Here is a 21,570-nt window from a genome sequence, read left to right as displayed (position 1 = left end):
AGATGTGGAGGACATTATTAGAATGTGGGGAGTAAAGCTTATGCAGAGGAGGAGAGGAGGACTGGGAAGGGACTGTGCTCTGTGTACAGCAGTTCACAACTAGCAGATGTGAAAATTCTGTTGCTCTGTTACTAAGGACAGATATCACCTAACAATCAGCAGTGTACAGCAAGTTACAGAGGAGTTAGACTCCTAGTGACCAACACTCTAATGCATTTTTACAGGGGTAAGGCAATTTTTTTTGTAAGTAAAGTGATTTACAAATTTGCTATTTAGCAAATTGTCTAGAGTGGATATATGTGAAAAAACTGATTTTAGACGCCAATGGATATTATTAAACTGCCTGTATATGGACAAGAATGTCCATTGAAAATGTAAGTGTTATGTTTCCCCTGGAGAAGTGGATTCTCAAAGCACCTTTATCCTGTTGAGCAATTGTTATGCAGCACAGACTGGTAGGGCTGGTGCAGCAGAGATGACAAAGTTGGAACCAAAGTGCAGAAAGGGTCAAACTGGAACAATGGTAAGTGGAGCAACAGAGTAGACTCAACCATGTGGAACTGAGACATCAGAACTTGGTGGTGGTTTAACAAAGCAGCGATGGCACAGTGATGTAGCAGAGCTGACTAAGCAATGAAGAGCCGATGTAGCAGAGAGGAATCAGCAATTGTGTTCCGTATGGCAGAGCAGACAACAATGCAGCATAGTTGAGTTTGTAACAGAGTTTAATGTGACAGAACAGAACAAAGATGTAGCAGAGCAGCGGAGGGACCTGACATCAGTAGATGGAGGATGCAGCAACCTTTGCTGGATCTAGCAGTTATGAGTAACAAATGTTACATTTCACGAAGTGAGGTTGAGGCTAAAAGTGTTTGACTTTTGGGTAAGGCCAAAGTGCATGAAAAAGCTAATTATTGGATCAAATTAAAACATATCTTTTTCTATTTGAGCAGAATGATATTTAGTTTGGTTAGAAACTTTTGATTTATTAATGTAAATCTTTGTTCATTTTGGACTTAGAAGTCCTGTAGGTGGTGATTTTGGCTAAAGATATAATGTGTGGCCAACGGTCACCAAAAGAGCTACAATGACCAATGTCTTATACAACAAATCAACGGAAACCTGTCATGTAAAATAACACTATTCACCTGCAGATATAGGGTTAATCTGCAGATTAATAGTGTTCTAACACTGAGTAGCCCCTGCACTGAGAGCCCCGCTGAAAGGTGGAAATGAACATTATTCCCTGGGCAGCGTTCGGTGTTCAATCACAGGGGCGGTGCAGGTTCTGTCACTGCTCTATCTATAGAGATCGGTGGCTATAACTGCCCCCACCAGCACTGACTGACAGCCCGCTCTAATGCTGAGCCTGTGACGGAAGCGCGGTTATAGCTGCCACTCTCTATACATAAAGCAGTGACTGAAATCAAGCTGGCACCACCTCTATGATTGGAAGCCAAACGCTGACGGGAGGAATTAAGTTAATTTCCTCCCGACAGTGAGGGTCTAAGTGAAGCGGCTGCGTGGTGTCAGGACACTATTAACCTGCAGGTTAGCCCCATATCTGCACGTTAATAGCATTATCTTACATGACAGGTTCCCTATGATACAATATTGTACAAAGCCTGCGGGTGGTAAGTGAGGACACGTGGCGGGCTGACAACTGACTCAACCATCTTGTGCAGTACAAATTTTTAGGACAAAGTACAAAACTCTCTCCTACTACTGCTATTACCTCAAACTCTGGACCTGCTACTCAACAACGACACAAATGAGGTATTTTTGGACCAAGAAGTGCATCTCCATGTGGACTATAGCTATGACATCATCACTTTCATACATCTCTCTATGAGACATTGCATCCATGAATTGCAAATGTGTCTCATATCTAGGAAGCGATAAGATAAGACCCAGCAGTAAAACTCATGCCTTGTGAAAATGCATTAAACAACTCAGAAGAAATCATACAAAAGTTCAAAGTTGCAAACGCGTTTCAGAGCTATATCCTTAATCAATGCAATGAATGTATGCAATGTATGATTTATTCTGAGTTGTTTTACCGATCTACAATAAAGAAAATACATTTTAACAAGGCATGAATCTGACTGCTGGATCTTATCTCTTCCTCTTGCCATGCTCCAAGTGTTCCATGCATGGGACCTACAGGATAGGGAAATTTATGTGAGCTAACTTTGTTTTCAAATTTACATATCTCATATCTATCCTCTATTACAAAGCATTGCCGTAACAATCCCACTCTAAGTGCTTGTTCACACTGCATTTTTGTTATATTTTTTCGGTCCATATTTCAAGGTAAAAACTAATCAACTTATAGTATCAGCAAAGTGAATTCTGAATTTCATACACATGCTGCTTATTTTTTACTCATGACATAGCATCACGAGTGATAACCCATCACAACCAGTAAAGGATATGACAGTCCAGAACATAACCATGGGTCCCTGTAATGTAAGAACACTTTTTATAAGATGCTGACAGATCATTTTTCAACCTTCTTGCTTTAAAGGCTAATACAGATTTAGTAGGTTCAATGGGAGATGAGACATTATTGGAATAAAGCATCATCTCAGCTCCGGTCTGAAATCTGACAATTTCATTTTCTTCAACAAAATAAGTTTATGAACTCCAGATATTTTCCATCCTATGCATATATGTCATTTATTGAGAGATTTGTGAGGTTAGTAATGTCTTGTCGCAAAGTAAAACTTTATAGAGCCTTGAGTCTTTCCCACTTCAGTTAAACGTGTTCATTAGGTTTATATCATTTCAGCAAGACATCTCACAAGTTATTTTAACAGTTCACAAATTTTATTTAAACATATAGTGCTGACTTTTCTCAGTCTAATATGGTGCACAGTACTTTAAAGAGCATGAAAAACCAAAGTCAAACTTAGAAATAATGTGATAAATAGATGATAGATTAATAGATAGATACATGCAGTATATAAGGGATAGATAGATAGATAGATAGATAGATAAATAGATAGATAGATAGATAGATAGATAGATAGATAGATAGATAGATAGATAGATAGATAGAACAACAAATTCATTTAGAATTTCCAAAAAATTGTATTTATGAGAATTCTATTAGCTTGAATCCATTAATGGCTACTAGCCGGCAGATATTTTGCTTTAATCATATGGACCAAGAAAAGGTTAAAAAACAAAAACAGTAAAAAAAAAAATCATACTAACCAAGCCCCCCATCTGAAGTATAGCCACAGCTCTCCACCGGTCCTCCGTTGGCCTCATAATCCATGTCTCAGGCAACCGATATCTCTTCACTATCTCAAATTCGAGCTGTTTTGGGCGGTGTTCGAGCCGTTCGGCGAACACGAACAATTTGAGAAAAATTCGGCTGTTCGAGGTTATGTTCGATAACTGTTCGTGCACCAAAATCATAACTGGATTTTTTCTCAGTAATGATGAAAATTAATGTTAATACGCAGTTTGAGTGTACAGCGGGGTGGGGGGAGGGGCAGGGGATGGATCTCTGCAGGAACAATGAAGATCTCCATTTTTTTTTCTCTTTCCCGCATTTACAGTGGGGAGGTGCAATCTGTCAGCCTATCAGCAGCGCACACACGGAGCGAAGTGCTTTTTTTCACACAAGCAAGGGCATGTGTCATTGGCAGTGTATGTCACATGTCCTTGCCCTATAAGACCAAGCCATTTTCCCCGTCGCCACCATTTTCTCACTGCTGCAGCTGCGTGTTAGACGGCACCGCTGTTGGTGTGTGCGCTATACCTTGTTAATTTAAAGCCAATTTTCGCACAAATCTACAGATAGCTTGGGAGTAGGGAATAGTTGTGATTGCAGTCCTTTTAAGGACTAGGTTACAGCATTTCCTACGACTTTTATCAGGCAGGTCTGTGCTCTTAAATAGATAGGTTGTGGGAGTAAAGACTAATTGTAATTGGAGTCCTTTTCAGGACTAGGTTACATCAGTTCCTATCAGTTTTTGCCAGGCAGGTCTGTGCCAGTGCTGTGCAAGTTTTTTTTCACAGCATTTGGCTGAATCTAGCAAAGCTAATCCTTTTTGGCCTATTGCAGAGTGTGTTAGTCAGTGGAGTAGCCTATCTGTGTTGCAAGATATACCACCTGTGTATAGAATACCAATTTTTTTACTGCACCTAGTGAAGTAAAATCTTTTGGGCATAGCATCATTCTATTAGTCCATCTATACTGACCTCCATCAGGTTGCAAACTGAATCTAATTTTTTTCTGCATCTAGCTCTGAAAAAATATTTGGCCTTCTAGCAGTGTGTCGGACTTTCTCTATTAGTCCATCTATACTGACCTCCATCAGGTTGCAAATTCAAAATAATTTTTATCTGCATCTACAGTACCTCTGAAAAAATATTTGGGCTTCTAGCTGTGTGTGGGACTTGTTGTATTAGTCCATCTATACTGACCTCCATCAGGTTGCAAACTGAATATATTTTTTTCTGCATCTACCTCTGAAAAAATATTGGGCTTCTAGCTGTGTGTGGGACTTGTTGTATTAGTCCATCTATACTGACCTCCATCAGGTTGCAAACTGAATATATTTTTTTCTGCATCTACCTCTGAAAAAATATTGGGCTTCTAGCTATGTGTGGGACTTGTTGTATTAGTCCATCTATACTGACCTCCATCAGGTTGCAAATTAAAAATAATTTTTATCTGCATCTACAGTACCTCTGAAAAAATATTTGGCCTTCTAGCAGTGTGTCGGACTTTCTCTATTAGTCAATCTATACTGACCTCCATCAGGTTGCAAATTCAAAATAATTTTTATCTGCATCTACAGTACCTCTGAAAAAATATTTGGGCTTCTAGCTGTGTGTGGGACTTGTTGTATTAGTCCATCTATACTGACCTCCATCAGGTTGCAAACTGAATATATTTTTTTCTGCATCTACCTCTGAAAAAATATTGGGCTTCTAGCTGTGTGTGGGTCTTGTCCTATTAATCCATCTATACAGACCTCCATCAGGTTGCAAACTGAATATAATTTTTTTCTGCATCTAGCTCTGAAAAAATATTTGGCCTTCTAGTAGTGTGTGGGACTTTCTCTGTTAGTCCATCTATACTGACCTCCATCAGGTTGCAAACTGAATATATTTTTTCTGCATCTACCTCTGAAAAAATATTGGGCTTCTAGCTGTGTGTGGGTCTTGTTCTATTAATCCATCTATACTGACCTCCATCAGGTTGCAAACTGAATATATTTTTTTCTGCATCTACCTCTGAAAAAATATTGGGCTTCTAGCTGTGTGTGGGACTTGTTGTATTAGTCCATCTATACTGACCTCCATCAGGTTGCAAACTGAATATATTTTTTCTGCATCTACCTCTGAAAAAATATTGGGCTTCTAGCTGTGTTTGGGTCTTGTTCTATTAATCCATCTATACAGACCTCCATCAGGTTGCAAACTGAATCTAATTTTTTTCTGCATCTAGCTCGGAAAAAATATTTGGCCTTCTAGCAGTGTGTCGGACTTTCTCTATTAGTCCATCTATACTGACCTCCATCAGGTTGCAAATTAAAAATAATTTTTATCTGCATCTACAGTACCTCTGAAAAAATATTTGGGCTTCTAGCTGTGTGTGGGACTTGTTGTATTAGTCCATCTATACTGACCTCCATCAGGTTGCAAACTGAATATATTTTTTTCTGCATCTACCTCTGAAAAAATATTGGGCTTCTAGCTGTGTGTGGGACTTGTTGTATTAGTCCATCTATACTGACCTCCATCAGGTTGCAAATTGAATATAATTTTTTTGTGCATCTAACCCAGCCAATAGTTTTGGCCTAATACCACAGTTTGGCCACTCAGCTCTGCTCGGTTACCATCCATTGTTTTTTTGTGCAAACAACTCCAGAGTTGTGAATTAGTTAACCACCAAAATGAGTGGAAAAAGGCCTGCTGCTGGTGGAAAGGGGAATAGGCGTGTTGGGAAGGGGAAAAAAGGTTGTGTCCGTGGGGTAGGTGTTAAAGCAACAGTAACATCTGCAGAAGAAAGACCATCTTCCAGCCAAACTAAAATGTCTACTTCTTTTAGCGGACAATGTGATAAGATCCCTTTCTTACGGCCACGCCAATCGCTACAAATTCCAGATGAGGCACAAAAACAGCAGGTGCTTCAACGGATATCAAGTGCTCCTTTAAGTGGGCTCTCCTCCACATCAACTTCAACATCACAAATACTCCAGTCCTCAAAGGTGTCACCCAAATCGCACTTGATTCCTCACAGCTCCCATATCTCCAGCTGCCCGTCTGAGTATGAGGTAGAACAGATGGTTGAGTCTGCAGAGCTGTTTACTCATACTATAGCCTGGGAATCAGAGGTCGACTCCAGCGCTTCTGTGAATCCAGACGAGGAAATGATCTGCACTGATGCCCAGAATCTTTATGAGTCGGATCCAGGACCAGACGCAGAAGTTTCTGACCATAATGTAGACCCTCATTCCCAAACTGTAACTCCTGTTGGTGGAGACAATGAGGAAGACGATGATAAGACTCAAATACCTGATTGGAGCGACAACTTTAGTTTTTTGTCAGGGCAGGAACAGGTTGGCTCTGAGGACGACGGGTGTGATAACACACAGGGTGATGATGATGAGGTTGGAGATCCCACTTACTGTCAACCCACAGTCAGCCAAGAGATGAGGTCAGCAGAGGAGGTGGAGGAAGATGCTAGTGACGACGAGGTCAGGTTGCGCCTTCCTGGACAGAGACGTAGTACTGGAAGCACGTCAACAACTGCATCCTCAAACACAACTCTGCCTCTCACCACAAGTCGTGGTGGCTCTTCAGGTCGCATGGGTGCTAAGCCTTGCATAGCCTGGGCATTTTTTCAGATCGATAAAGATGACCCAACTCGTGTTATCTGTAACATTTGTCAGCAAAAGCTAAGTAGAGGCCAAAAAATACATAGTTTGAGTACTTCATGCATGAACCGGCACATGGACATGAAGCATAAGTTGCAGTGGGAAGCTCAGTGTGCTACAATGCGGCCTAGCCGGCCGGGCCAACCACCGTCTGCCATATCTTGTGCATCCGCGGCCTCTTCATCCTCTGTGACTGGGGGGACAGCAGTCACACCTGTTTTGGGGCGCAGACCTGCCACCTCTTTACCCGCAACAGCCAGCGTGATTGGCAGGTCATCATTTTCTTTGGAGGTGGTAACACCAGCTGGTGTTGAGCCCTGTCCGACATCGATAGCACCACCTTTGGATCAAGGCAACCTAACATGTCCACCTGCATCTTCCTCACAGACCGGCAGTTTGCCGGGGACACCCTTATCAACCCCGTCTAAGCACAATAGCCAGCCCTCGGTCCCTCAGATGTGGACAAGTAAAAGACCATTTCCTCCTAGCCATGAGAAAGCTAAGAGGTTGAATTTCACCATCTGCAAGCTCTTGGCTACAGAAATGCTGCCTTTCCGCCTGGTGGACACAGGGGATTTTTGAGACCTTATGTCCGTCGCAGTGCCCCAGTACCAGATGCCCAGTCGGCACTACTTCTCAAAGAAAGGTGTGCCTGCGCTCCACCAGCATGTCGCACACAACATCACCGCTTCTTTGAGAAACTCTGTGTGTGACAGGGTGCATTTCACCACAGACACTTGGACGAGTAGGCATGGACAGGGGCGTTACATGTCGCTGACTGGGCACTGGGTAACTATGGTGACAGCAGGACAAGGGGCTGCTGTCCAAGTCTTGCCGTCCCCACGAGTTGTGCATCAATCCTCTTTATGTCAAAGTTCCTCCACTGCTTCTGCCTCCTCAACCTCCTCTCGGTCTTCCACCTGCACCCAAAGCCTGTCTGGTCATGCCACAAGCTTTCTAACTGCGCAGAAGGGATCCTGCACACCTCCTTACTATGCTGGCAGTAGGGCTCAACGTCATCAGGCGGTTTTTACTTTGAAATGTCTGGGAAATGTGAGTCACACAGCTGAGGAGTTGTGGTCAGCTCTGGAGAACCAATTTCATGAATGGTTGTCTCCATGGGACCTGAAACCAGGGAAGGCCGTGTGCGACAATGCTGCAAACCTGGGTGCGGCCCTTCGCCGGGGCAATGTCACACACGTGCCTTGTATGGCTCACGTGTTGAACCTGGTTGTCCAGCAATTTTTAGCCCACTATCCCAGACTAGATGGCCTTCTGCAGAGGGCACGGTCGCTGTGTGCTCACTTCCGCCGTTCGCATCCCGCAGCTCAGCGACTTACATCTCTACAGAAGTCGTTGGGCCTGCCACTTCACCGGCTAAAATGCGATGTGCCTACCCGGTGGAATTCAACTCTGCACATGTTGCAGCGACTGTGGCAGCACCGACAAGCCCTGGTGCAATACGTTCTGACGTATAGCCGGGCCAACGAGATCCAGAGGTGGGGCAAATCACGCTGGAGGAGTGGTCTCAGATCAGGGACCTATGCACCCTTCTGCACAGTTTTGAAATGGCGACGAAGATGTTTAGTGCTGACGATGCCATTATCAGCATGACTATTCCGGTGATTTACATGCTGGAGCACATGTTAAACAGAATTCGGAGTCAGGTGGTGGCACAAGAGGAGGTGGAGGAAGTAGAGGAGGAGGAGTTGTATGCGGAAGGGCTAATATCTGCAAGGTCCAGACGGTCGGCAGCACCAAGGCGGCAGGCATGTGAGGGTGGGGGAGATGGTTTTACCAGGGCGCATGGTAGCAGCTAAACTAGTGAGGAAGGTGCAGGAGCCCAGGAAGAAGTGGAGGACGAACTGATGGAAGACTCATCAGATGAGGGAGACCTTGATCACATTTCTGTTGTGCGAGGTTGGGGGGAGAGGACAGAGGAAGGAAGCATGATTGTTACCTCGCCACCAACACAACAGGGACTTGGTGCTCCTGGATGCGCAACACACATGAGTGCCTTCTTGCTGCACTACATGCAACATGACCCTCGAATTGTGAGAATTAGAAATAATCCTGACTACTGTGTTGCCACACTGTTAGATCCCCGGTACAAAAGTAAATTTGCAGAAATTATTCCTGCCATAGAAAGGGATGCACGCATGCAGGAGTATCAGCAGAGACTGTTGCAGAATCTTACATGTGCTTTTCCACAAAATACCAGTGGTGCACGTAGTGAATCTCACAGTTCCAACTTGCCAACCGTGGGACCGTCAAGTGTTCAGCACTCAAACCGTAACAGAACCACAGTATCTGCTGGTAACATCAATTTTGCGGAATCATTTCACCACTTTTTTAGCCCATCCTTTGCAAGGCCACAGGAGACAAGAAGTCTGACACATAGTCAACGTCTAGAGACGATGGTACAGGAGTATCTCCAAGTAAACATTGAAGCCACGACTGTGTCACTGGACCCTTGCTCTTTTTGGGCTTCCAATCTGGATAAATGGCCGGAGCTAGCCACTTACGCCTTGGAGATCTTGTCATGCCCCGCAGCCAGCGTTCTGTCTGAACGTGTGTTCAGCGCTGCTGGTGGTGTGCTGACAGATAAGCGCACGCGGCTCTCCACTGATAATGTAGACAGACTCACGTTCATAAAGATGAACAAATCATGGATCCGAAACGACTTTTCTACCCCTGTGTCATCCTGGGGAGAGTAAAAGCTTGATGATTGGTTAAAATCACCCTACCAACCGTTTTAAGCTTTCAAATTACTAATCATGTTTATCTGTATCTTGACTGGAAAATAATTTGGGCTTTGTAGCAGTGTGCAGCACTTATCCTATTAGGCCATCTATAATAAGCTCCACCAGATTTAAAATTAAAAATAATTTTTAGCTGCATCTAGCCCGGAAAATAATTTTGGGGCTCCGAGATGCGCAAGACACATAAGTGCCTTCTTGCTGCACTACCTGCAGCATGACCCTCATATTGTCAGAATTCGAAGTAATCATGACTACTGGGTTGCCACACTCTTAGATCCCCCAAACTTTTCGATCAACCTTTTCATTTTAATAAAGACCAAAAAAATGGTCATTTTTGAAATTATAAGCATTAGCAGGTTGTTATAAACTGAAATCAAACAGTTTTCAACTCAAAACTTTATTGTAGGTGATGTTACATTTTCACATAGGACCCCTTGTTCGAAAGGAGCTTCTGAACTCTCTCGTCCATTGAATTTGTCAGGTTTTGGATGGTTTCTGCTTCAATTGTTTTGCATGAGGACAGAATACCCTCCCAGAGCTGTTGCTTAGATGTGAACTGCCTCCCGCCATCATAGACACTCCTTTTAATGATGCTCCAAAGGTTCTGAATGGGGTAGAGGTCAGGGGAGCATGGGGGTCACACCATAAGTTTGTCCCCTTTTATGCCCATATCAGCCAGAGATGCAGATGTTTTATGTGCAGCATGAGATGGTGCATTATCATGCAGAAAAATGATCTTGCTGTGAAATACACGGTTCTTCTTCTTGAACCATGGCAGGAATTGCTGTTTGAGAAAATCCACATACATTATGGAGTTCATCATTAGCGCCTTCAGGGATCCTAAAGGGGCCGACAATCTCTCTCCCCATGATTCCAGCCCAAAACATTACTCCACCTCCTCCTTGTTGGCGCTGTAGCCGTGTTTGCGTGGGGTGTCCATCAACCAGCCATCCTCCACTCCATCCATCTGGACCATCGAGCGCTGCACGGCACTCATCCGTGAACAAAACAGTTTTGAAATCAGTCTTCATGTAATGTTTGGCCCACTGGAGCCGTTTCTGCTTGTGTGAAGTGGATAGAGGAGGTCGACAGGATGGCGTATGCACAGCTGCAAACCTCTGAAGGACCCTGCATCTTGTTGTTCGGGGGACGTTGGAGGCACCAGCAGCTTCAAAAACTTGTCTGCTGCTATGACAAGGCTTTCTTGCCGCTGCTCTTTTAACCTGACGTAATTGCCTGTAGGAAAGAGTCCTCAATTTGCCCTTATCAGCACGCACACGTGTGTACTGTGAATCAGCTACATACTTCTTGATTGCCAAGACACTTCATCCTGATCATCGCACAATGTTGATTGTAGTCATGCCTTGACCTAAACACTCCACAATTTGTTGCTTCTCAGCAGCCGACACATCCTTTTTCTTTCCCATTTTGGCAGAAAATGTAGGCTGCTTAATAATGTGAGAGAGCCTTCTTAAGTAGTCTTGCCTTTCATTGGACACACCTGCCAAACTAATTAGCACAGGTGTCTGCAATTGCTTACAGTGATATAAAGAGCCCTGACACACATCACCATCAATGAGTTTAACTGACAAACAAACAAATTCTTCCCTTATCACTCCTAAACACTTTTTGCATAATAATTTGGAACGCAGTGTACATGTGCTTTTCCACAAAACACCAGTGGTTCACGTAGTGAATCTTACAGTTCTAACTTGCCAACCGTGGTCTGTATGGAATTGTTCAATAAAGGGCCCAAAATTAAGATAACATAGATGGGAGAGGTCTCTATGAATAGGAATTCCTAAGTATTTGATACCCTGTGAGGGCCAGGCAAAGGGAAAGTTGGACTGGATGGAATCCTATATGGATTTAGGGAGGGAGACATCGAGGGCCTCAGACTTCGCTGCATTGATTTTAAAATTTTACCATGTAACAAAGTGATCAATTTCAGCCATAACAGCAGGGATGGATATATGTGATTGAGTGATATATACTAGGACATCATCAGCAAATAGAGAGCACTTGTACTCGGTGCCTCCCACCTCAATCCACCTAATATTGGGGTTATGGCGAATTGATGAGAGCGGGTGCTCCGTCACTAGGATGTATAAGAGAGGGGACAGAGGACATCCCTGCCTTGTCCCATTGGTGATTGTGAAAGGTGATGAAAATGTTCTGATGCACCCCCTGGGCCTTGGGACACCCGGAGCCGGACCCTTTTTGGTGGATGCTGGTGGTTGTAGTCTTCGTGGCGGCGACCCGGTTCCGTGGCTCAGGGCGGTCAAACCAGTGGCGGAACTATTTATGTGGTTTTGATGTTTAAATGTCCGACTACGCCACCCATGGATTGCGGTCAGAGTGAACCGCCGCTACAGGGCAGACCGCTGAGGCTGGTGTTGTGGGTGCAGCAGAGTGTAGCATAACTCCCCATGGAGGAGTATAGCCTCAGGGCAGTGTATGCGGAGGATGGGGGTGATGGTGCAGGGCAGCAGCAGTAACGACACGGAGTCAGTGATGCAGTCCATGGCCTTTACTCACAGTTCTTATTATCCAGACCACGTCTGCAGGTAACGGCTGCCCACGTCGTACTGTGCTCACCAGGTGAGGGGCTCAGACAACTCCCAGATAACTTTGGAGCACTTCACAGGACCCCCTTTGTGTGTCCTTTGTTTGGCCTTTCTTACCAACACTTCTGTCCGGCTGCCTCGGGCCTCCTCTTGGTAAACTTGGCGCCAGTTTCCCTGACCCTATGTGGTGCCTTCCTAGCGGGTGTAGCGAGGGGCTGCGCCACATAAAATGTCAGAGCCTCCGGTTTCAAGCTGAGGGTCGTTTCCTGCCTCCACTAGTACGGGGACCGGTCTCCCCCTTTGGCCTGACCCCTCCACGCAGGTGGATTCGGGCGTGTGGTGGCGACTCACCCGTCCGCACCCCTGGGATCCCTTCATTCCTCGTTCCTGGAGCCTTCTCCGCTCCTCTTCCTTCCTTCTCCCTCTTCCAGGCCTGGGCCTCTGTTACTAGGCCCGCCTCCGGAGCAGAGCTCATGCAGAGCCCCTGCTCCCTGCCACTTCTGCTCAGACTTCTCTGCACTGAACTAAGATGGTGCCCACCTTTTATACTCCCTTCTCAATGCACCCAGGAACTGCTTCCTCCCTGCTCCTGCACTACAGCGTTCCCCTTCCTCAGTGTTCCCTCCCCCCACTCCAGCCAGGGACAGGGACTGTCGTGCCCATCTCAGGGGCATATTGGTCGCCCTGCCCCACGGCAATGTGGTGTAATGCATGCAGGTGTCGGGTCCTGATCCACACTCCATCCTTACCTGAGAGTGAGATATCACACCTCTGGGATAGGTGCAATACGTCTGTAGCAACCGAGCCCTCAGGGTGCTACAGTTCCATTTATCTTCAGCCTAGGTGACGTATTGCGATACAGGGCCGTGATTTTGGCTATAAAAGGGTCCCCTAGACCCCTACCCCAAGCTTTTTAAGAGAATCATATATGGCGTGCCAGGAGACTCTATGGAATGCTTTCTCAGCATCCAACGAGAGTATCTAATTACAAATTTTTAACTGCATCTAGCCCAGGAAATACTTTGTGCCTAGTAGCAGTGTCTGCTAGTCAGCGGATTACCCCGGCTGTTAAGCAAGCTACACCACCTGTAGTTTAGACACTTAATTTTTTCAAAGGAAATGCTTCGGGACCATGGGATACTTAGTGAAGAGCATCAGGAGGCACCCCAAGGCATAGGGGCTGGGACTGGCAGTAGGATGCCTTGCGGTGGACAGCCGAGCTCGATCCTTATAAAAGCTTTTTAACTGCAGCAGCTTTAGTGGACGCTACTGGAGCTGGAATTACCGCGGCTGCTGGCATGAGACTTGCCCTCCAATAGATCCTTGTAAATGGATTTAAAGTGTATTCATTCAAATTAGAGAGACAATTTAAATTAAAAAGCTTAGAGCTGCCTCCACCACAGGGGGGCTCGCTCGACCCACCAGCGGACAGGCACCAGTATTGGGAGAGGGGGGCTGGCCGTCAGGGTTCACCGCGGCTCTGGCACAAACCCGGCGACACGGAGGTGGCACGGGCAGGAGCGGACTGGCCGTGTCGGCTTCTCACTTTTTGGATTTTAGAAGGGCATGACATGCCTATATCTGTGTCTCCCCCTCCTTTTACTCCTCCACCTCTTTTATTTTCGCATGACTATATGTACTTGTCACTTTTCCATGTGTTAGTTATGTCTTCTGAGCAGTTTGTCAGCTTTTGGACACCTTTGAAGGTGTTTTCTATGTGTTTCTATGTGTTTTTGTTTGCCTGCCATTGGTTTTAACGGTGTTCGAAGGTGTTCGACGAACAGTTCGACGAACAATTCGGCGAACACACGGGTGTTCGACGAACCGAACCGAACTCGAACACTACGGGGGTGGCTCAACACTACTCTTCACCATTGCCGGCACTTCCGGCGAAACACAACTTGATGCCACGACATCATGACATACACTACCCCACACAACTAGCTGGAACTGTGCAAGGAATAGATGTTAAAACATGTCGAGATCTAGCTGGTGTGGGAATGTCATTGAAAAGTGTAGAGGAGACTGTTGCAGAGTGGAATGAAGGCTTAGGAAGTCAGCAGTGGACCAAGGGGGTGCTGTGGTAGTAAGCGGGCTAGGCGAGTATGATTTTTTTTATTGCTTTTTAGCCCTTTCCAGGCCCATGCATTCACTAAACTTTACGGTCGGGAGACACCAGTACATAATAAATAGCTTTTTTTAACAGCATTTGGGGCACATTAGATTTGCATTGAATACATTTGATCCAAATCTAATTTCCAGGGCAAATTGAAGCAAATCTGACAACTTCAACATTTTTCAGATTCGCTCTCTCTCTATAAAATGGATATTACAAGTAGCACGGTGATTCAGTGATTTGCACTGTTGCTTTGCAGCGTTGGGGTCCTGGGTTTAAATCCCATCAAGGTCAACATCTGCAAGGAGTTTGTATGTTCTTCCCATGTAACCATGGGCTTCCTCTATTTTCTCTGGTTTTCTCCTACACTCCAAAGACATACTGATAGGGAGTTAGATTGTGAGCCCCAATGGAGAGAATGCAGATAATCTCTGTAAAGTGCAGTGTAAAATTAATACCACAATATAAGCAAGGATATAAAGAAATAATATAATAACTGAGATATTCCTAAATATAGAAATGCACTAAAAATTAATCATGTGATGGTCTATATCCCCGCCAAATAATCAAGAGATGGGTGTACTGTATTGGCCCACAAGAGGTAGATATAAAAGAAACTCCACAAATAAAGGAAAAATTGTACAAATTTGTTTTTGAATGTAAGTTACAGTATTTTACTGGCATAAATTTCTGAAGCTCTCAATCGGATCTACCATCTGCACCATATGCTAAAAAACAAGACTGATCCATTGAAGGCAAACCTTGCAACTTATAGAATGGGTGAGAGCTGTTTTGATGGCATGAGTGTGATCTATGCAAAAATAGAGGGTGGTTTTAATTTTAGGTATTCCAATTGTACTATAAGTGCCATACTTTGGTGTGATTTGATTAAAATGGAGAAATGAAACGAGCTGTGTTGCGATCAGGGACTGATAAAGTAGCTATTGGTAATACATGCGCTGTCCACTGCATTTTTGTAATATTCTTTACAGAGTACTATCTCTCCCTGTAGAAAAATAATAGCAGTCTAAATTATTATTATTGTTATTATTAGTATTATTATTATTATTAATAATAATAATAATAATAATAATATAGAAACATCAATATAATATTAATGCTAATAATAAATAGACAAAAATAATGTCAGGATGTCATTATTCACGACGCTGTGATAAAATGTAATGAAGCGTCTCGGTTCCTCTGTTGACTGCAACATATTTTCCCTTTTTTTTTTTCTAACAGAGAATTTATAAGCCGGCACTTTGAGCAAAATGAGAAGAAACTGTGGCAATTTTTATTCCTGTTTTCAGAAAAGACACGGTGAAATTGATATATTTTACCCTGCACAGACGCTGACACATGCTCCAAGTACTGTACTAGTATGGTTTCAATTTTTAAACACCTTGTAGATATGAACCTGCTGTGACAAATGGTCCGGGCACAATGGAGGAAAACATGAAGGTTTATTTGTGGCAGTGACCTGTCTCATCTGTTAAATGCTGACAATATTTCTTGTAGAGTGCTTTTGTTATGAAACACCCTAAAAGCGGCAGAACCAGAGGGATCGATGAATTAAAATGTTGTTTATAAAAATGAAGAGTACATTGGTGTGAGCTCCGCAGACGGACCCTTTCTATTTTTCTCCATCATTTGAACACTGCTTTATATTTGTGAAGGTCTGATAAACTGATGGGTCACTGGGCAACATTGTAGCTACAGTAGAGAAAAGAAAACTTTTTTTTGCACTCAAAGGAAAAATCTTGTCACTTCCTAAGTATTCTTTCCTTTGTGAAATGTTTTACACTTTAGCCTGGCTGCTGGGGATGAACAGGTCTCAAAAACTAAAGGGCTGCTGAAGTCCATCAGAACCATTGTAGTTGATAATATTTTATTCTGACATGAGCACAGATAAATGTAGTTTTATTAATTTCAAGTGCACAATTACTTGCATGGCCAACATAATATTGAAATAATGATTTTTTTTCTTTAAAAGTTTATTTGTCCATGGTTGATCCTTACATTAATGATGGATCCAGATGCTTACATCAACAATCTAATGATAATAGATCCAAAAAGTCCAACCTATAATTCTATAATATTGGTCCAGAGGGAGACAAGAAAAATTGCCACTTTTCTGTGGAATAAAGCCGACATTTTGGGCTGGATTAACCCATGTAATTTTTAATATACAGTAGCTTTGGACCACCAAATCCACAAGTGGATCCACAAGTTATAAAAACTACTTGAGCAAATCGATTAGTAGGTCCCTCGCACAGCGGCTACATCAGTATCGTCTTATAAATGGCCACAGTGTGAACATGCACCTAGACACTGAACGTATGCCAACATATGTTGCAAAATACAGCAATGGGATTTCAAAGGTAACCACACAATAGAGTAGGTATTCGAGCAAGTATAGTGGTGCTACAAAAGGTTAAAACTTAACATTTATTACAAATGAATAAAAAGTGATGAACAAGTCGCAATGACCTAAAAGCAAGTATATGCCTGCCTGTGGTGCTGAGTAACCATAATAATCAGTAACTCATTATGTCCAGGAATACGAAAATATGTTATACAGACATAGTCTACCCGTCACATAACACAGATAAAATGGCAAAAAATAGTGGAGCTCTCAAGACAATGTCTCAGCATATAGTGTCTCAGCATATAAGAACCTTAGTACATTTAAACAGGTTATGGTGAGCATTTAGACCTTATATATACTATTGGAACAACCTCACCAAATAAAATGTCGGTTCTTGCTCTCTGGCTTTAAGACAGCTCCATGTGGTGGGGCATCTAAACCTTTTCAGCCTCCAGCAACACACAGCACACCGCTCCCAACGCGTTTCATTGCCTCAGCTAATCATCAGGGGAGAAGAGGGTGTCACACAGTATAGAAGCTGGCATCAATCGCTCAGCCTATCCATTAGACAGCGCAAATGACAAACAAATACGTCCTCCTTTTGAATATGCCCGCGCTGACACGCGAGCGCGTCACTTCCGGTTCCGGCGAACCCACGTCCGGTATGTGGAACGCAAGTGCCGGCCGTGACGCGCAAACGTCACATCCGGTGCGCGCGTCCTAAAGAAAACTGACGCGCTGACCAGGTGACAACAAATAGGGGGAGTGAACGCAGAGTGCCCACACGTAACACACTGCAGTGGGTGGTAACAAACTCCCACCCAACATCACCCCAGCCAGGAGGAGTGTCCAAAAAGAAACAGTATAGGACACTGCTCTGGCTACATACCATATGCCGCGCAGTATACAATAACCACGCGCAGCACACCCCAATGGTCAATAAACCGGAAAAACTTCACAGGTCAAGTCAAACCAGTGGTACTGGGGCAGAGGCAAATAGAGCACACATAATACCCAAAAAGAAGCAAAAGTACAAAAAAATTGAAGCAAAACAATCTTTTAAAGCACAAAAACGGGGAGGAAACTGGGGAGGACCGCACCTCCAACTACAGGGGGAAAAGAGGGGGGGGGGAGGGGGGTGGGACAAAAAAGGAAAAGAGAGAAAGAAGTGGGGGAGGAGAATTTATGACAAGGCGTATGTTGCAGGAGTAGATATTAATCATAAACAAATAAATGAGACAAAAATATATATATAGGGGAGGAGGGATATCCCTTCCCCCCCCCCTTTTTTCCCCCTGTAGTTGGAGGTGCGGTCCTCCCCAGTTTCCTCCCTGTTTTTGTACTTTAAAAGATTGTTTTGCTTCAATTTTTTTGTACTTTTGCTTCTTTTTGGGTATTATGTGTGCTCTGTTTGCCTCTGCCCCAGTACCACTGGTTTGACTTGACCTGTGAAGTTTTTCCGGTTTATTGACCATTGGGGTGTGCTGCGCGTGGTTTTTGTATACTGCGCGGCATATGGTATGTAGCCAGAGCAGTGTCCTATACTGTTTCTTTTTGGACACTCCTCCTGGCTGGGGTGATGTTGGGTGGGAGTTTGTTACCACCCACTGCAGTGTGTTACGTGTGGGCACTCTGCGTTCACTCCCCCTATTTGTCGTCACCTGGTCAGCGCGTCAGTTTTCTTTAGGACGCGCGCACCGGATGAGACGTTTGCGTGTCACGGCCGGCACTTGCGTTCCACATACCGGACGTGGGTTCGCCGGAACCGGAAGTGACGCGCTCGCGTGTCAGCGCGGGCATATTCAAAAGGAGGACGTATTTGTTTGTCATTTGCGCTGTCTAATGGATAGGCTGAGCGATTGATGCCAGCTTCTATACTGTGTGACACCCTCTTCTCCCCTGATGATTAGCTGAGGCAATGAAACGCGTTGGGAGCGGTGTGCTGTGTGTTGCTGGAGGCTGAAAAGGTTTAGATGCCCCACCACATGGAGCTGTCTTAAAGCCAGAGAGCAAGAACCGACATTTTATTTGGTGAGGTTGTTCCAATAGTATATATAAGGTCTAAATGCTCACCATAACCTGTTTAAATGTACTAAGGTTCTTATATGCTGAGACACTATATGCTGAGACATTGTCTTGAGAGCTCCACTATTTTTTGCCATTTTATCTGTGTTATGTGACGGGTAGCCTATGTCTGTATAACATATTTTCGAATTCCTGGACATAATGAGTTACTGATTATTATGGTTACTCACCACCACAGGCAGGCATATACTTGCTTTTAGGTCATTGCGACTTGTTCATCACTTTTTATTCATTTATAATAAATGTTAAGTTTTAACCTTTTGTAGCACCACTATACTTGCTCGAATACCAACATATGTTGCAGCTCAATTCTTTGGTGTTACTTTAGTTTTTAGCACTTTGTGGCGTGGCTCCACCTTTTTGAGTTGGGTATTTTGTCTATATAGCTTTTTGGAGCAGGTGTCTGAACAGTTGAGTCTATTTTGAGGTTTGCTGACACAGAGAGATTTAATACTAGAGATAGGACCATCCTGATTGGGTACACCTTGTCGCGGTGGCCTGGCTTTTACACTTTTTTTTTCAAAATAGTGTTAACTAAGTACCTTGTTATTTCTATGTACTATTACTATTTATTTATTTACTTACTATAGGGTATTTTCTCATTTTAGCTTTATCTTAGATTTTGTCAGAATTCAATGGCTGCTCAACAGGAGTCCTGAGAATCATCTGCCAAAATCCATAGCGCTTTTTCTGATTTGTAGACACAATATCATTTTCGTGGTGTGATGCACACATGATGTTTCACCAGAACTTCTTTTTAGAAGAGGTTCCGGAAATGCAGGCAGGTACAAGGCCATTCACAGGACTTCAATCCAGCAGCCATGCACTATTATCATGGTCGCTGGACTTGGTCCTGTGAATTGATTTGCTCATCTCTACAACAAATACAGGATGTATTAGATATGTCATTGCCATTGCAAAATCTGAATCAAAACGAATCCATTTTTAAAGTGATGGAAGTAGGGCTTTGTCACTGAGAGGTCAAGGGGAGCAAATTCTGTGAGGCTTTAATTTCCAGAGGGAATCATCTGAATCTATTGACCTCTGTGGAATTAAGCATTAACATTCAAATTTTGATGCCCAGGGTGAGATAGCCCATATTAAATAACAAATATGCTGAGAATGGGGGGACCCAATTATTTTTTTCACCATACCTGATTTGGCAGCTTCACGATCTGAAAAAGGTACATATTCAAGGTAGCAGCATGCCCATGATAATAACCTCTCCTCTGAAATCAAAGGAAGTCTTGGAAACTCGAGAAAGAACATATAGGTAGTTTAAGCAAGCACCCATTAAATAGGTTTTTAGGAGCTAAAAGTAAGTTTCTCTCCACCCAGTTCTTGTCTATGAACTGACAAACTTATACAAAGATGTTTTTCATGTACAAAATTATTAAAAAGAGAATGGATGATTTCTCTGGAAAAACATAATTTTAATTTTTACAGCAGGTTTTTAATAAAATGCCAGAAATGGATGCAGCAAAAAAAAGAAGTAGAACAGCTCGCTTTTTATTTACTAACCTTTTTGAGTCGAATTCTAGGATTGCGCAAAATATTGCATGAAAAACTGCCACAAACACTATAGTTTTTCCAAACAAGTCTTTTTTAAGAAAATGAAAAGAGACCTTCTGCAAATTACTTTTCCGGCCCAAAAACCTTTGTGTGGGTGATTCAGTTTCTACAAGTGCACCCACTTCTTCAGCTTTGACAAGTCACTGGACAGATGCCTTAAAGGGCTGTTTCCTTTCAGTAAATGAATGTCTGAGGTTGCAGGTTATTATGAAGGAACAAAGCTGTGCTCACCTTGCCTGGGACAACTGACGAGTCTCTGCCGATGCTCCTAGTGTCTGGCATTGGTGCCGGCACTGATGTCACATTGAAAGCATGGCAGCCAGTGAGTGAGACAGCGGTTCTGAAGGTGGCATCCAGTCTACACTGCCGGAGTCACTGAGCTCACTGATTGAGTGCTCTATTGATGTGACATCAGCATCAGAGACTAGCCAATGGACCCAGGGAAGGTGAGTACAGCAGCACCATTTGTTTCTTCATAATACCTTTTATAATACAACCCTTTTAACAAAATGCCAAAAGTAGCATTGACTGTGAATAAATGGAAGAAAACTGTGCTTTTTAGTTGTCAGCCTTGAAGAAGTCTTAAACACATCTTTAAATTTAATTCTGATACCCTCCTGTTTGATGCAGACAATGAAGGATGTAGGACTTCTGTGTGTCTTGACTCTTGACTTATCATTAGTAGCGATGAGCGAACATGCTTGTTACTCGAGATTTACGAGCATGCTCAAGTGTTTTCCGAGTATCTTCAGCGTGCTCGGGTGTTATGTTTCAGTCACTCCGTGCTCATGATTTGCTACTGTTTGACAGTTTTAATACATGTGAGGAATGCCTATTTCTTAGGCATTACTCACATGTATTAAAGCTGTCAAACAATCGCAAATCATGAGTATGGAGTGACAAAAACATAACGCCCAAGCACGCCAAAGATACTTGGCGAGCACCCGAGCATGCTCGCCGAAAGGGTTAATAGAACATACTCGCAAATCATTACTGATCATAGATCAAGGCAAGGAGAGGGATGAGCCACTAAAAAGCAAAGAATGGTTTATCACAGTTTTCTTTATTACCATGAATGAAATATGAGATAATAGAGTGAAAAAGATAATCTGATTAGGACAGGAATTCCTGCATTTTTTTCCTCATTTTTGTTAATTCTAAAATAATTTGTCTTTAAAGGGAACCTGTCACATGA

This window comes from Phyllobates terribilis, unplaced genomic scaffold (assembly GCF_046119375.1).
Source record: "Phyllobates terribilis strain yellow unplaced genomic scaffold, ASM4611937v1 Scaffold_2__4_contigs__length_985480577, whole genome shotgun sequence".
NCBI classification, from domain to species: domain Eukaryota; kingdom Metazoa; phylum Chordata; class Amphibia; order Anura; family Dendrobatidae; genus Phyllobates; species Phyllobates terribilis.
Note: the sequence above shows the minus strand (reverse complement) of the source record.